We start from the raw sequence: 16,494 nt of genomic DNA, 5'->3' as shown, positions 1-16,494 counted from the left end.
TTATTTTATTTTTGAATGCAATGTGCAGTTGTGTAATCCACTGTAGCACAGCTATCAGTCCTGAGATCAAATCAATGTCTTTCTCTAGGAGACATTGAGGAAACAGTATTCGAAAACTTACAGTTTACATGAAACAGTATTTGAAAACTTACAGTTTACATGAAACAGTCACCACTGTGATCCACTTCTACTACATTGTTTTATCTTCAGCAAAGTTTTCTTCTGGTTCACTAAACTCTGAAGTATATTAAAATGTATGCTGTCAGGTTAGTGTACTTTAAGTCCAGCGGAAATCAAAATAGTCCTATATAAGTTGCACCCAGTTTCTCTGGATTGCTACTGGGTTTTGTTTGTGGGTTTTTGTTTGTTTAGTACTGTTACCATACTGACCAAGAAGATAAGAAATCTCATTTACTATCCAGCTTTTACATTGTATCTGTTAGCCCTTCCCAAACATGAGACTACAGTAGGACAAAAAAGGAGGCATGGAATACTTTAACTTCTTACCCAATGTCAGTGGATCATACAGTCTCAAGAACCAAGCTTTCCATGTGCAGATTAACATTTCCTGAGACATTTAGTCAAGTAATTCCGAACACAGCTTGATTACTAGATGTAATCAAGGCCAGGCTTGCTGTTTTGGACCAGTTTTTTCCAGCCAGAGTAAGCACTGTTATTACCAAGTCTTGCTTTTCCTGGTTTTCATCTTGTTTACAGGCTGGAAAAACAGAAATGTCATAAGCAACTGAGGGAAAACTAAGCTAAGTAGAAACTTGTCATGGATTTGGCCTCATTTCACTCACACCCTTTCCCAATATTGCAAATAGACTCCTGAGAGCAAGCATCAATGCCATGCAAATCTAACTGGAAAAGTAATAAACAGAAACCTATTTTGGATGGTTTTCTTGTTGCTTATAACCAAGGAAGCCACGTAGAAATTGAATCCATTTCACTGAATCTGTTTGCATGTTCAGAAACAGAAAATTAGGAAAAAATAAAAGTAAAATCATGCATTTTCTCATGCCCTTGATATTCATATTTCCTGTCATATATGTCAGTCATTAAAGAAACATTATCTGGTATCTGTCTGTAACTTCTCTGCATTTCCCTGTATCCTATTCCTGTGCTATTTTATTCCTATGGAAGATAAAAAATTAACAGTCTGTAGATCAAGTAATTATAATCGTGAGGCCACAGGTTGATAGGGCCTATGGAGAAATGTCTACCTTTAAAAATGTAAGTATAATTACTACATTATGCCTTGGAATAAATGGGAGAGAGGGGGAGCTGTGGAATTCTGTCATGGCTATTGAATCAAAATGAGGAGGAAAGGAAAAATCACTGGTTAGGGCAGAAATTAGGCAAAAAGACAGGTCTATAATAACTATGGGCCAGATCCTTGAACAGTTTTTATTCTTTACCTATCTCCTTTAATAATACTGCTAGTGTTTCTGTTTTGCAGAGTTCTGCAAGATGTGCCAGGCTAACTGATTTTGCATCTCCAAGTCATTCCCAGTTAAGAAGCACATTATCTGTGCTGCTAATGTAATAGTGCAGTTGCTTCCTAGTGTAACAGTGCAGATACGAACAAGTCAGCACTGGGAGGAAAGCTTGTCTCTCCCACCCCCTTGTTCCACAGCTGGTCGGAACCACTCCAGGTCTGAGAAAGAGGCTTACATTTGATCCCCAAAAGTCCAGTGTGTAAAGATAGAATAGCTGATCATCTTTTCTCTGTAGATGTAGTTGTCCATTCTAACTTTCCTTATGCATATGAAGCCCTAATTCTTCTGTTTTCTCTAGGAAGGGATAGAGGATATTTTGCATGAAGGTAGTCCGTTGGGAAATCAACACTTCTTTTGTTCTCCACCTGGGGGGTGACTTCCTTGTATGTTACTTAATCCCAATACATGACTGTATTAGGGGTATATATGTCCCTAAATATCCTTAATATTTACATGTAAATATGTAAAATGCGTATAGAGGTTTCCTCGCTATAGATACTATTGCAGTTGGGAACTTGCTAAAACACAATTGACAATTTCTTGCCATATTTTCAGGCTTCAAATGAACCCTTTGGAAACCTGCACCTTTGCAAAGGTATCCTCACTTGAAAATGACACCTTTGGCACCTCCAGCCTTGGCTGCCTGCTCAGAAGCAAGGAAGCAAGGAAGACCAAGAAAACTGGGGAAAAGAGAGTCAGCGGAGCAAATGAAGAAAAGGGTAAACCTGGAATAAATGCCCATAGACATGAATGCAACTTGAGCTTCTCCATGGCAGGAAGATGGTTATCCTATGGGTTATAAGTATAAAAATACCATAGTTTGGGAAATACAGTGACGCTAGCTCCTGGAAGTAGGGAAGAGAATTTGCATGATGTCATACTAGAAATACTTTCTGCTGCTGTTAATTTACTTCTTTTCCTCTCTTCTGATTTGTTGGGCAACTATAGACAAGGCTTGTAACATGCCATGGCCTCTGTTTACTCATTAGTGGGCATGTTTACTCATGAAGTGGGCATAGTAATGTTACCTACCTCAGAGGTTAAAGATTGAAGCTTAATTAATGCTTTCTTCTATAATCTCTGTTGAAAGATAGCACAATATTGCAATACTCTTACTGTATTATTACAGTTTTTATTTTTTATTATATCTTTCTCAACTCTAGACTTTGTTCTCATTATGCTCTCTTAGTATTTATTTTACAAAAGCAGCTTGAGAACTCTTTCAAAATGGGAGAAGAGAAAGACATATAGTAACAGAGAGGAAATAGCATTATAGTAGAAACACTCACCTGAGGTGAATTCTGGCCAGATATGGACCCTTTCATGGTGGAGTGGGATGTGAGTAGCACATAGCTTCTAGAGATGAGGAAGGGTTTACCTCACTGTGCTGCCTGTTTGTGCAATCAGAAGACCACAGAGTGTGCCATAAATTAAAATCTCAACTTTGTCTTGGATGTAAATGCTCAAACGAAAGTTTGTCTTTGGATACTCCCAAAAATCCCAAGCCACTGATGTTCCCAGTCAGTATTTTGAGATCTGCACTCATTTTTGTCTTCATTACTTGGAATAGAGGGCAGAGCAACAAAGAAATTTATGTAACATTTGCAGGAGAAAACAAAGGATGCAGTAAATGGTTGGACTTTGTGGCTGGATGAAATTTTGGATCGGTTTGAGTCTAAGGGGCAAATACTGGGCATTTCTTTTAAAATCTGAAAAAGGGAATGGGCTTCATGCCATATGATCATTTTCTTTCCCAATGGGACTGGAGGCCTACCATGTCAGATCAGCTAAATCTGGGCTTGACCAAGTATTTCATTGCCAGAAGCCCTATTCCTAGCAGCATTGCACACATTTGCTTCTGCCCTTAGGGGAAAAGGTCCATTTCTCCAGCAGGCATGGAACTATGGGCTGAGTGTGGTGAATGCTGCTGGATGCTAGAGAGAGAGTTACCTACTGCAACTGTGTTTGTGGAGAAAAGTGTCCAAAAGTCTCGTTATTCACCCCACAGCTTTGCTTGAGCAGAAGAGTGCTCTGGCCTGCCTGGCACCTGCAGGACAGCAGACTGTAAGAGAGGGAAAGTTTGCAATCAGAAGGATCCATCACAAAAAGAGAAAGTGATATGGGAAGTGAAATCCTTCTTGTTCTATTTGGATTAATAAAATTAAATTGTTGCTTAAAACCAAGTGTGAAGAAACATTATTATTCTTTTACTAGTATTAATATTTATATATTCTAGAAGGTAACTCTGTCTTAGAAATTAGATAGCTTGGATTGGACTGGAAGATTTTGCTCATTAATAACTTTGAAAGACATTCAGCTCCCAGATTTTGGACAATATTCTGTCACCAGCAGGAGCAACTTAAATTAAACAGGTGTCTCTTCTTCTGGATCTTTGATTTCTGGAATATTTTTGAAAACTCTTCCTGGCTACTGATGACATGTGAGTCAAAATTGTAGTATGATTTTTCAGTCCTCAATTGAATTTGCATTGTGCAAACACCTTCCTTTGAACTGTGAATTGTGTAAATTTCATGTGAAAGTAACTGAGAGGGAATAAACAGAGAACCCCAAGTGTAATTTTTTCCAGACACTTCTCAGAACATAAATTATCTTAGATAAAGCAATAAAGCCCCCTTACTCTTCCACAGTTAAACTAATATTTGATTTCTGGTAATTATTTCATGGCTAAGGCCCTGATCTGAGACGTAAGAGATCTATGTCAAATTTTTGGCCCTGCCACAGACTCCTGTGTAACCTGGGGCAAACCAATTAATACTTTTGTGATTTCTTTCCCTGACTGTAAAATGAAGATGGTTCTGCCTTTGTCTGTCTACAGAAGTGCATTGCCAAGTACCTTTTTCAGCAGCAAAGTAAAATTTTGGAAGGAAAATTACTTCCTTATTCCTTCTGCTCATCTTCCAGACCTTTAGCTGTGCTAGTATGTGTTTGCAGGACCCGGAGTGTGGTGGGCTGCGGGGGAGGAAAAAGGCATGGGCATTTAACCTGGATCAGATCACTAAACTGAGGGATACGGAACTGAGGGGTGTGTGCTGGGCTCCTGGGGCGAAGAAAGAATGCTTCATCTCAGCATCTTTACTAGGAAAAGGCTGAATGGAATGGTACCCCACCTTCTAGTTGCACATGAGCCCCACCAGCGCAGTCGTTGTTTATATCACAGTAGCTAGACAGCCAAAATGCTATTGGAGTCAAATTGTGATAGACTCTAGAAATGAAAGCATTTGTTAAATGACTATTGTCCTGAACAACTACTTTAGAATTGGAGATGTTGATCAAAGAAAATATCTCTGTTTTCCGATTGGAACAGTGAATACAGGCTAATGAAGTAATTTGTTGACAGTTGAAACTGCATCAACGCTAAGAACTGAAATCAGTTCCCTGCAATCCCTGCTTAGTATTTTTCTCAGAGGACTCTCTTTCCTCCCCACCAGTTTGAAGATTGTACACATAAATTAAATGAATTCAAACCGTACCTTTAGTGGAATTAGTGGGTATTTCTGCCAGGAAAATATTCATCTCCAGGGCATATGTTTTGGACAGGACCTCATAGAATCACACAAATGCAAATAGTAATGACACTAGTCCCAATATATGAGGTTATAAGTCAAAGGGAATAAATTTCCCTGACCGATAAAACACAGGCACTCCCATTCTGCAGGCCAACACTGCGGCTTCCAAAAGAGGGCAATAGCCAGAGGTGTAAGTTTATGGGTGCTGTCTACTCTTTTATACAGATCTGAATCATGGGTCATCTACCGCCACCACCTGCATGTCCTAGAACACTTCCATCAACGCTGCCTCTGTACAATCCTAAACATCCACTGGTCAGATTATGTGACCAATACATCTGTTCTAGAACAAGCAGCAGTCACAAATATTGAGGCCATGTTGCTGAGAACGCAGCTGCATTGGGCAGGACACGTCTCAAGGATAAAGGACCACCACCTCCCTAAGATCTTGCTCTGTGGTGAACTTGCCACTGGTTGCTGCAAGAGAGGAGCCCCAATGAGAAGATACAAGGACTCTCTGAAACAACATCTCAACCTTGGTCATATTGACCAACATAAATGGTCTACTCTGGCCTCCAATCGGGAAGTCTGGAGACACAGCATCTATAACGCTGCTGACGTTTTTGAGAAGGCACGCAGGATTACTCTTGAGGAGAAAAGACAGTGCAGAAAGAATTGTGCCTTGCAGAGTGTACCACCTGGGGAGTCTTTCTGCTGTGCCTTTTGCAACTGGACATGTCTATCTCGTATTGGCCTTTTTAGCCACCAACGTGCTTGCAACAAGCAAAATTTTCGTTCACGAAGCCTGGCCATGATGAAGTTTATGGGTAGAAATTTGTGGGTTAAGCAGACAATAGCACCCCCCCCCTAGGGCCTTGTGCTCCAAATGACGTACCTCTCTCAAGATCCCTTCATCCACCAGTCCCTCTTACTGCCCTGCTTGAGGAAGCTCTATAGATTCTACAGTGGCAACTATGTCACAACTTCCCATGGCCTCCCCTTGGTTCTCAAGGCTCCACATTGGTCCAGACAGCAGTTGTAAGATCTTGCAGGTGTGACAGGACCTGCCCTTATCCCCCCTGAGTGTGTCCCTACCTTTTCAAAGGTGAGTTGGCAGAGCCCTCTGCGCCAAGCAGCTGGGGATCCAAGGAGCATGGGCATCCCATCTCAGACAGGCACATGAAGCGCATGGCTTTGCTTGTCGTCATTTGTAACTGAAGAAATAGCTTTGTCAGTTGATTGCCAACATAATTACAGAGAGAGTGCATGGCACCTTCTCTCTCAGTGAAACTCTACAACCTACTTGAAGCATTATTAGTGTCTGTGTATGGTTGTTCGCTGTCTGCTGGCATGATTATCTTGCTTTAATTTAGGACACTAATGATATTATAAGGTAGTTTGATGACAATGTAATTTCTTTTGATGTTTGTTGTTACTGGATGTATCAGTTGGTTCTGATACCATAAAACACAACATTTCATGTCTTCCCAGGGAGGAGAAAGGAGGAAAAGAGGGCAGTAGCAGGGAGGTAAGTAGAGGAGGAGGAAGGGTAAGTCATTCAGCACTTGCCTGATATGCTATTTGGAGTGAATGATAATTTCTTAGTACAGCAAAGCTGGCAGCAGTGCTTTTGCTATCAGGGTTTTTGCCATGGTTCTCTGCTTATCTCTCAGCATGACCACTGAAATCTGTGAGATCACACTACGAGCCATGGTATCCTGTCAGGTTTGAAATTATTTCCGACAGGCTACAAAAACAATTGGGCCCTCACTTTCCCTGCTTTTACAGTAGTTGAAGTCTAATTTATAAGATAGATCATTCGCCTCACTGGTTCTGTCCTTGATACTTCAAGCAATGGCTGGTGTTGGTGACTTTTGTTTTGTGATTCTTGCATCTTCTATGGATTTTTTTATTTGATTTGTTTAGTTTTTTGTTTTCCAGCTCATATCCCTATTTGATAGGCACAACTTCTTTATCCAAATGCATTATTTCCCTGCAAGTAGCTGCTCCACTGTTCATATCAGCTTTGACCTTCACAATACATCACCGCCTGCCTGAGCTTAGGTGTATTTAATACTCTCTGGAAAGCTCTTCAGTTAGATTTTAATAGTATTTGTTCTACCTTTGTGCATTAAATAAGAGAAAGCTTGTTTTCCCCTTAGACCACAGGGCAATGCACAATTGCTGATAGAGACTGTTAAAACATTAGACAGTAGTCATTTAAAGCTACAGAGTTGCTGAGGTCTGTTAGACCTGTCTAGTTTTAAGCCCACTCTTGGTTATGTAAAATTTTCTATTAAATTGAAATTATGATTCATTTATAGAGAAATACATAAGGAGATTGGGTTTAAATATACTAACTGGGCTACTCTGTTCCCACTAAAACGCCTTTGAAAATCTTACCTCCAGCTGTGGAATGTGGTGTAAGAATTAGATATTCTTTGTGACCCTTCTCTCTCTAGCATAGAGTACTATGATGCTTTCAGTAAAATACGAAACATTAAAACTTGCACCCCATCCATGTTCCTTTTTGAATTGAAAATTAGTTATATTTTTATGACCACTGAAACATACCTGTACTTAAAAAATGTTCTCACTGCAGTGTGCATTATTGTTTTCCTGGTGACATTATGAACATTTGGCATGTGAGATAGTTGGGGCCTGACACCCAGGTTGGTAAAACAATTTTGTTCCTCTTCATACCTTTACTCCTGTACTTTCTAAATTTCTGGAGGACCATTGAAAATCTCCAGGGTTGAATTCTTCATACTTTACATCATTCAAATATTCTGCATTCGTGCCATCATATTGGCTTCTGATCCTGCAGCACAGAACCCCAGATTTAAATGAAACATCCCAGAAGATTTCATGCAGCTCTCAGTATGTGGAAAGCTCAGTTGAAAGAGCACTGTGGTCAAACTCAGAAGATGGAAGTTTCATCCTTCTTCCCATGTTTGTTTTGTGGCTTTCTGTGTCAAAGGACTCGGCTCTACAAAGTGCCTTGTTATATTTGAAGGATTACTGTTATAGCCTGATACTGTTCTAGAGTTTCTGTTTCACCATCCATTAAACAAGGTCTATGTTACCTAGCATTTTAGTGAAGTGCATGGACAAGCTTTTTGATGAAAAGGATCACATAACATGTAGCTATTATTAAATGCTGGCCAGATCACCGTGTACTTCATACAGTTCTTAGGCTGGTTCTAAAATCAATGAGAAAACACAAGAGCTTGAATTTCTTCTGTGCTAAAGAACTTTCCTTCTGTGCTAAAGAACATGGACATAGTTTTTAGTGCTTAATGGGAGGAAACTCAAAGCATAGAAGATGCCATGAAGATGCTGTTGTTTGTTATCTATGGAAATACAATGCAGATATGTCACGGCAAGACCATTCCTCTCAATGGCAAAATTGTTCAGCACAAGAGATGTGAAATTTTCCTTTCCACACTTCTCTGTCTGTGATCTCTCTGACTGGTTCCAAGGTGACAGACGACTGGGTGGCAGATTGTGTGATGGATAGCTTGATTATTTTAACAATTAAATATGTAATGAAGAGCTGGAAAGGTTCCATGTAAGTCTCATTTTCACCCTGGTTAAATATGGTGTGCATAATTAATTTTCAAATATGAAAGGGCTCAAGCAAGAAAAGAAATGAAAGAAAGTTGAAGAGATAGTGAATATTTTATTAAACGTCAGTCATTCAAAACTCATTAATATACATAGTCCAGGAGTAACCATCTCCTATAAAGTTAAATGCACTAGTGCTTATTTTCTTGGCAGATTATCTGGTTTCTTGTTGAGAGTAATTGTTTAATATCATCTATGGACCAAACCCAAGCTCATGTGCCTCTCAGGCCATCAGAAGGTGAAAAGTCATGGCTTTCTGTGTGGAGGTCAAAGGTAGCACAAATTTGAAAGAAAGGAGACTTTGTCCTCTGGGTCAATACACAAGTTCCTTTAAAGTCACTAGCGACCAGAGATGAGTGAATAGTCTTGTGTTCCCATGTTGGGAAGGTACTTGTGTGCATCTGAAGTTTGGGAATCCCAGCATTGGTTTTTCCTTATTTAAGAACACCATTTCCTGTGCTCATTCTTCAGTATCTGGAGACAGCAATTCCCTGATTTGTTTTCTGAGACCATAGTTCACACAGCCACCAGTTAGAGGAGAGGAAAATGGCACAGTTCTCTGTCACAGCTTTGGAATTAACAGGGCTGGTGAAAACTTGGACATTCATCTTGAAAGAAATTCCATTACTTCAGAATTTATGTGTTCTAAATTGCAATATTTAAAATGTCTCTGCTATTTTTTCTGGATTTTTTTTAAAATTGTGAAAGTGTTTTTAATAATAATCAACTAAATATTCTATTTGAATTTGTTGGATCAAATCTACATATCTGTTTTGGATCCTGTTCGATATTCCTCTGAGCTGTTGAATGCCACAGATCTACATGTTGTGGTCCTTGTTTTTTCCCAAAGAAACTAGGCTACTTTGTCAGACCAAATCCTCCAGATATTCAGATTCAAATATGACCTAATAGGAACTGTATCTCTCCACATCATAAAATCAGGACTTTAAAAACTGTTTTACTTTCAAAAAATTAGCAGGGAAATCATGGCCAGTTCTATAAATTAACTGGTGAACAATATGATTCATAGCTAGTGAATGCTTTGAAGATGCAAAGTGTTATGTAAATGCCAAGAAATAATAATTATTATAATTAGAATATTGCTAACAATGGAAGGAGAGAAGATTAAACAATGGGCTTCATTATGAAATCCTTTCGAATGAACTAAGGCTGAGGACATTCATTAAATGCAGTGCCATTCCTCTGCAAAAGAAACATCCATGCTCCTGCATGCTGCTTTCTGATCCTTACTCTTTCAGTATGAATCAGATATGAGCAAGAAACCCAGCATAAGGAGGAAAAACAAGCGTAGTAACAGAGGCACTATTATATTCTTGCTGCCAAGAAGAGACTGCTTTTATTCTCAATTACCCAATCATGGCTGGTCTCCAAATTTCTAGATATGTAATCCAAGAGAATTTGAGCTTCCCAGTGAAGCTGGAAGCAACATCCTGGTCCATCTGAAAAGTTAAAGTATAACTCTTGTTAATTTTCCTTGCGTTATTTCTTCTTACCTGACACTGTGGACATCAACTTCAGTTTTTCAAGAATGTCCTTCTTCTTTGTTTTTCTGAATATTCGATCTTTTAAGAGGTATCACTGGCTGCTATGATTATTCTTTACTAATTTTATTTGCTGTAGTCCCTAGAAGCTCTAAGCAAGCTCAGAACACCACCAGGCTATGTGATGGTCAGCTTTTATTTAGCATTTCACCAAAATCCAGAATAATTGTAAATTATCTTCCAAATTTCAGGAAGACTGATCTTTATCACCTTGCTAAAATAAGGTTTCAATTTCAAATAAGAAGAAGCAGTAATATCTCATTCCTTTGCAATCACTGTCAGCCTACCAATTACGGACTCCCTTACTTTGACAGCTAACCACAGTGCTACAAAGTTCCTGACTGCAGTAGGGTTTCCTCTGCATTTCCGGACACAGCTGCCAAAAGAAGGCAAACTCCACTAAAAAGTGTGTCCTGAAAAATATTTTGCTGACTCCCACTAGTCCTAGTTTACCCCCAACTGTGCTGCTGTAGAAGACAGAAAATGGAAGAGTGAAGAGGGCAGCTTAAAAAGCTATTCCATTTTGTGTAGACAGCTGTGACTGCATGAAATATTGCCCCTGTGGTAGTCAATGGCAGCCTCGATGTTGACTTCAACGGGCTATGATTTCGCCACACATGTTTATTGTGTCATATAGCCCAGACACTCATTGTCTGTGGCTGATGGACAGAGATCCAGACTGGGTGTGGTGAGCCCAAAGGAGACAAAACTGGAACACAGTGTGTCCAATGGCTGGCTGGCCTTATAGCGCTTTCTTCAGTAAGTGTGCTTTTAGTTTATGACAGTCTGTGGCTCCATGCATCAGAAGAGTAACTGCATCCAGGAAAGCACTCTGAGGTTGGGGCTTCTTTGAAGATCTTTGTGTGATAATTTCTCTAGCATTTGTGTGACTGGTCAAGCTCCCTTCTTCTCTGTGCTAACTGGCTTTTTTCTGCTCCTACTAAGTTGATGGTGAAGCTGCTGTTGACTGCACAGGCCGCTCAGGCAAGCTCTGATCTTCTAGATGAGCATCGTATGTTAGAAATTTTGGTTAATTTCCATCAAATTGTGTTATATAACAAATAGTAGTGTCAATAATTTCTGCTAAGACATCTGAGTTGTCATGTTATATCTCTGCATATTATTGAATCAGATCTAATGATCAAAGAACTTGTTGGTCCTTCACATGTTTTTGTAGCATTTCTGATGGACTTCTCTGTAAAAGATATCTTATTTTTGGCATACAGTAAATTTTACCTAAAAATGTGAGTTTAGTAGTTGGTACATTGGTCTTCTATAAAGGAAAAAAATCTTCAAATGCATTCTTTGTTGTCACTTGCTTTTGATCTCCATTTACTGTTTCTTCAATTCAGGAAAGCCTTCTGTTCTTTAGAATATCTTAACACATGCTAAACTCCCAGAGTCAATTGCCCAAAAACTCTTCTCTACTTTTCTGTGATTCTGTGGACAGAATCTGGGTGTAGTCACCAAATCCAGTTTGCTGTCCTAGAGCTATGTGGAATTTGTTGCAAAGAAAATCTTAATGTTGCCAATAGATAAAACAATCTGTAAAAAAGAGCTAACTTCTCAAGTGAAACAGTGCCAATTTTGAAGCAGCACCGTGTGCTGCCAATATCAGCAAGACATTTTGCAGTCATTGGCTGTTGATAAAATGGAGACCAGTGATTCTCTCAATCAAGGTCACAGATGATAAAGTGCCAAAGGCCCAGCAGCAGGGACAGAAGGCCTAAACATCAGATCAGCTTTTGTGTCTTTCAATAGAAAAATAATTTCAATATTTAACTTCCTTTTCTGCCTGAGCCTTCGAGGTCCACAGAGGGTAAGAAGTCACTCAAGTTGTCGTCTGCGTCAGTTTTAAGTCATTCTAAGAGATGCAAATGGTTTCCTAACAGGGACTCCTCCTGAGCTTTGTTGCATTTTCCAGAATAATAATAAGAGCTTTTTAAAGCTTTCCCCTTCACAAAGGGGCTAACGTCTTCTGTTCCCTTAGTCAAGAGACTTTTGAAAGAATATGTGGTACCGTACCTTTGGAACATTAAAATGAAAGAGATAATCACTTATTTTGCAGGGATTTTGAAACCAAGATATTGCACATTAAAAAGAGCATCTTGAAGAGATTTGCTGATGTGAGGTTATTAAGAAATATCATTTTTACAGAACTCAGATCATGTCAGGAGCAGTTTCTTTACAATTATTGATCTATTTGAACAATACTTCTGGTTTGATTGATGGTTTGTTGTCATTATTTTAAAAACAGTCACATTGTGCCCAGCCCTGACTGGATGCTCTTTTAGAATTCAGTTAGTATTTTTTCACTAAATATTCATTTTAGGACTGTGTCAGATAACAAGAGGCAAAGATATGTGCCAAGGAAAGAGATATAACTAGCAATATACTAATGATATATCTCTTCTGGATTGCATTTAAATAACTATGTGTTTATTCATAATGACAAAATCCCAACTGTGTACTTCTTACAATTCTTCTTAAATGAAACTGGCAGTGGAAGAATAGGGTCGAGTTAGCAAGAGTGTCCTTGTATGATGGAATAATATAAACATTCCAATAAAGACTTCATTTTCCATCAGGATTTATACTAATCATAATAGACCTCTTCCAACTACATCCCAAAGACAAGACGGTTTGCCCAGCATACGGTGGAGCAAAGTTAGGCTGGCCAAAACCTCAACAGTTCTATTTAATGACAAATTTCTAGGTTTCAAGAATGAAAGCAAAACCTCCAATAATTATTTACACACACAAGCAATGACTCCATAGTTGTCTCCCCCTTACCAATTAGGACTCTCTCCTAAGATGTGACAAATAGAAGTTTGAAGTGTTGAAGAAAAAAAGAGAAAAAGTATCACAAAGGAACAGACAGTAGTGTCTCTTCCTATCCTATCTATCGTTCTGAGATTTGTAGTATGTGATGGTTTCTGAATGCATTCTGGTCCCATACTGTCATTATGAGCCTGAAGGTTAGTTTTCAATAACTTCATTCAGAATTCAATCTGTATAGATTCTAAGATCTAAGCAAAAATATCTGACTTCAAGATCTGAATCTGTGATGGTATTTTACTGATGTTTCAATTAAGTTAGTATTTTCTGGTTAAAAATTCAATCTGCAGGGCTTGAGGGCACATCTTGGTGGCACCTTAGAGCATACTTTGTGATCTGTAGTCTGCAGATTTACTGTAATCAGTGAGTCATATTTTTAAACAATCCTGATCGTGTGCATCCTTGGAGATTCAAAGAAATTCTGAGAGTTGCTGGTGAATTTATGAATTACTAACTTTAAAACTTAAGTGCTACTAAATTTTTATGCTTTTATAACATCAGGGAAAACCAGACTTTTTGACATAGTCTTATAAAAAATGAGTCTTCTAACTAGAAAAGAAGTTTTCTTCTATCACCTTATCCACTATTTCTATTTTGCACTATGTAGGTTGAAAGTACTTTGGCACAGGGATTGTGTTTCCTCTGATCTCTATAAAATGCTCAACACAGTCTAATCCTCATTAGAGCCTAATGCCATAACTGACATCAACTGTGTGCATACAGATTTCTTGCATGAATGAAAATTGACAATTGAATATCCTGATCCCCCAGTAAGTTGTACATATATAGAAAGAGAAATACAGATATATGGTTAAACATGTACATCTTTGCATATGCATGTATGCTGGAGATTTTCTGTATATATTTTAAGAAACAGTTATGCAAAAAGAAATGTAGCTTTATTTGTTTGTCTCTGGTGGAGAAACATGCTGAGAATTTATAGAGGGTAAGGCTGGAGCCTGGGTATCTTGCCTAGTTTAGAAGAGGAGATAAAAGTTTCAAAATACACTATTGGCTCTGGGGTACTGAAAAGCCTGCTGCAAGTTAGAGGAAGAAAGAGGTTAGTAGAACATGTCTATTTTCATCCTGTCAAAAGGTTCCTTCTGGCTACCTACAATACAGACATAACTGACTCTGGAGGAGGGTGTCTTTCCATCTCGCTGGGGATACCAGATGTAAAATACAGTTTGCTTGCTCAGCACCATTGCCCCAAAGACTGGGAGAACAGAGGAGTGGGGGAAGGTGAAGGAGAGAAGTCTGGCTGAGCAGAATCGGGGGGGCAAAAAATTAATTGAATCAAATAGTGAACCAGCTGTCTTCATAGCAACTCAGCTTCTGATGACCCTGGTAGAGCTGCAGTGGATGCTGCAGTGCTCTACAAAACACTCCCTCATTTCAGTTTTAAAAGGCTTCATTGCACCTTATCACATCAAAGCAAAGCATCTGCATGTTTCAGTTGTGGGGCATCATGTGTCTGGCTCCCCTCTGGCTCTCACTAATCCCCTGGATTATCGCAGCTCTCTAAAGCAGCTCTTAAAAACCCTGTGAAAATAGTACTCCAAGTGGGTGTGTGAAAAGCAGGGACTGAAGCAGTAAGGCTGCCTGTGCCTATGGAATTCATATAATCACAGCCTATGATACCCAAAAAAGGTGTTGAAAAGTCTGCTTTTACACTAGCTGATCCCAGACAATACTGGCCCTCAGTGAGACAAAACAAAGTTGAGTCTGGTTCGTTCATTTGCTGGACCACATCTGAACCGCTGCTATGAGTTATAGCTCATGATAAGCACACCTATACATTGCTTCTGAATGACCTTCCATCATTCAGTTTTTTTACTCTCTTTTCCAAAGTCACTATCTGCAAATCAGGGAGTTCTTCAAGGTGATAATGCGCAGGCCGCAGAGAGGGGAGATGATGTGGGAAGCCTTTGCTATGGAGGTGGTACCTGATTCTCATAGGACTGCTATCCCAGCAGTTAAGGTATGAAAAACAGAGGGCTCCAGCCTGTACTATCAGTCCAGCACCTTTCATAATCCTCAAATCAACTTCAGAGAAAAGGAGGCAAGCAATGAACACAAAAGGCAAAGCTTTCCCTAAGTAAAGGAGGTGAAAAGTTTATTCAGACAGTATGGCTCTTCCTGTCTTAGATCTAGTGGCTGGTCCTTCCCAAAGGACAGTATAATAATCCCCATGCAAGTCACGGTATTGAGAACTAAATGATAGTAAACCCTAAAGTCTTCAGTAGTCCATGAGATTTTTTTTCTTTTCTCTCATTAAAAAATAAAAAAGATTATGCATGTCTGACATTGACACAAAGTCTGGAGAACTGACCCATAAAGTAATTAGAAGAGGAATTCACCCTCTGCTCTGCCCCCCTTCCCCAACCTTTCCCATCTCAAAGCCAGATCAGATGAAAGGCAAGCTCTGTTTACTTCCTGATCTGTCTAATTTCAGTAACGAGGACCATCCCGACTTCATCTTCCTGCAGCTGCTAGAAGTGAAACTCAAGAGGCTGCCGCAGGCACTGCAGCACCTTCTCAGAACTGCTTGACCTTAATGGATTAGCGTTTCCCTGAGCAGGTGGCAATTTAACAAGAGGAGACAAACTTTTACACTTAGGAGACCTCTGGTGAATGGCATCAAATTTCAGAATGTTGAAACAGAGCAAAGAAACTTAGGATGCCTTCCCACCTTAACCCTGTGCCACCTTAACCCCCTTGCTATGCACATAAGTTACAGCTTTCCAGTTAGGATCCTAAGTCCATTTATTAAGGTATCAAAGTAAAAATGGCCTTATATTCTTAACATGTCGTACCCTCACAAATCCTGTTGAATTAAAGGAGAGCGATGGGTGCTTTGATTTCAGTCTGCTTAAGTCTGAGTGTCTGAATAGGGTGTTAGGAGTATTACTTTGGGTTCTTCATTTTGCAAGTATGTGCCACAGTAAATACATCGTAGTAAAAGCAATAATACTATCTTTTTTTTTTTTTGAGGATGTAATTCTACCAAATGATTCACAGTTTAAACTGACAGCACCAAATGCATTGTACTATATGCTTTTAGTAGGTAGAAAAGTAGTAAAAAATTATAGTTTATTTAAAAAAAAAAAAAAGTATTTGTTGATTCCTACTACACGTCAGCCCTAGCAACAGACCAGGTTCTACTTTCTTTTAGTGTGTTTTCCACTGTCTACTCTGATTTGTTTGTTTAAGGATTCATCATAATAATTACAAGTCAAAACTATCAAACAGATGTCCAAGATTTGATAGCCAGGTGTCAGATACCATATCAAAACCTAAAGACAGAGATACCTCTCCTTAGGCTTCTTTACACTAGCTCAGCCCCTATGGCTTTGATGACTTACAAGACCGTATTGGATATGTTTTGAAACAGGTTAGTGCTGTGTATTACTACATTTTCCAATCAACAGCTAAGAA

At 39.1% G+C, this 16,494-nt stretch overlaps 1 long non-coding RNA gene across 1 annotated transcript; it reads left to right on the top strand.

The window, feature by feature from the left end:
• The first annotated feature begins 6,567 nt into the window (after positions 1–6,567).
• LOC116799965 lies at positions 6,568–15,833 on the top strand. Its single transcript, XR_004361150.1, has 3 exons — positions 6,568–6,578; positions 14,908–15,037; positions 15,512–15,833. It is a non-coding gene; the product is annotated as an uncharacterized LOC116799965 (long non-coding RNA).
• The last annotated feature ends 661 nt before the right edge of the window (positions 15,834–16,494 follow it).

This window comes from Chiroxiphia lanceolata, chromosome 1 (genome assembly GCF_009829145.1).
Source record: "Chiroxiphia lanceolata isolate bChiLan1 chromosome 1, bChiLan1.pri, whole genome shotgun sequence".
Lineage (NCBI taxonomy): Eukaryota > Metazoa > Chordata > Aves > Passeriformes > Pipridae > Chiroxiphia > Chiroxiphia lanceolata.
This window is presented reverse-complemented; position numbering and strand designations above follow the sequence as displayed.